We start from the raw sequence: 1,535 nt of genomic DNA on the forward strand, positions 1-1,535 counted from the left end.
GGTTTAACCGCTTTCTCTACTTCTTATATTATCTATTGATTTTCTGTGTTCTCCTCTACATCTTCTCATGTAAAGCTGCTTTGCAACAATTAACACTTGTGAAAAGCGCTATATAAATAAAATTGAATTGAATTGAATTGAATTGAAAAATTACATGGTGTCACTTTAACAAATGCATACAATTCTCAAGCAATTTAGAACTTTTTTTGATAAAATGCTGTTTCACCCTTATTTGTCATTGGTTGTATTATGTATTGGTTCTAATGGAATATGGCCCAAAACACACTACAGTGTAGTGGTTTTAACTCTTTCCCCACCAGCATTTTTCATGATTTTCACAAAAGTTTAATGCCTTCCAGAAAATGCTCCTTTTTAAATATATAAACATACAATATATGAATTAAAAGAACAGCCCCTTTGCTTTCAAACAAAAAAATCCGTTTCATCCTACCTTCATGTGTTCTGTTTTTATCAAATATGTGTAGGTTTCATCAAAAAACACCACATTTTGAGCAAAAAATTGAGATTTTTGTGAAGGACTTTTGATAGAGATCAGATGCAGAGCGATCTTTAAAACATACACGGACATACAGCTGTTTGCCCTAGGACAATTCTTTCGGGTTTTATAAGTTGCGGAATAGCGCCACCTGGTGGATAATAGCGGTATTGCAGATTGACGAGATAACTCGTCAATGGCGGGGAAAGAGTTAATGGTAAAAGCTATTCTATTGGTATTTTAATAGAAACCATTAGAATTTTTTTCTGTAATGGTTTTATTGTTTTTTCAACAGGGTAGCAACTTGTCAACCCACCTGTGGTTTGTGGATGTTGGCATAAAAAACGATCAATTAACTTCTCCTTTTGGTGTTTTTTGGCAGTCTGTAAAACGATAGCTCCGAATTCTTGTTAATCTGTTAGTACAGTCTATCGCACAACAGCTTTTTGCCATTTAGACCCGTTTTCAACGGGTTTCTGCTGATTTTACACTGTACACAAATGCTGCCGCTCTGTCTTTTGCCACTCAGTGGGCATAACCGCAGTCACTTTCGCCGAAGTTGACGTCACGTGCATACCCTCAATTCTTTAAACTGCACGTCACATCCCATAAATGTTCACTGTATGCTTGTTAAACAACAAGTCTCTTAAATATATGCATATATACACATAAACCCACAATTTCTGTATTTGTTTTTTCATAGTCTAAAACCCTTTATGTATTTACATTACAACTGGTGGACAAACTTTATATTAGAATTTAACAGTAACGTACTAGGATGAGTGCACTGGAAACTTCCATTACCAAAGAAAATCCCTTGTGTGAGCAAGCACCTTTCAATAAAGAAATTTCTAATGTTACCGTTTTTATACATTTTTACAAATTACACCCAGAGACAACGGGGCTGGGCCAACGTCCCGCCCACTTATACACGAGTTACGTGAAATTTCCATTCCACGCACATTATATTTCTACCCCACAGACAACAACCAATCAAATCCGCAGAAGTGAGATGACGTAAGAGGAAGAGTTTCGTTTA

The sequence above is a fragment of the Misgurnus anguillicaudatus genome, chromosome 6 (genome assembly GCF_027580225.2).
Source record: "Misgurnus anguillicaudatus chromosome 6, ASM2758022v2, whole genome shotgun sequence".
Lineage (NCBI taxonomy): Eukaryota > Metazoa > Chordata > Actinopteri > Cypriniformes > Cobitidae > Misgurnus > Misgurnus anguillicaudatus.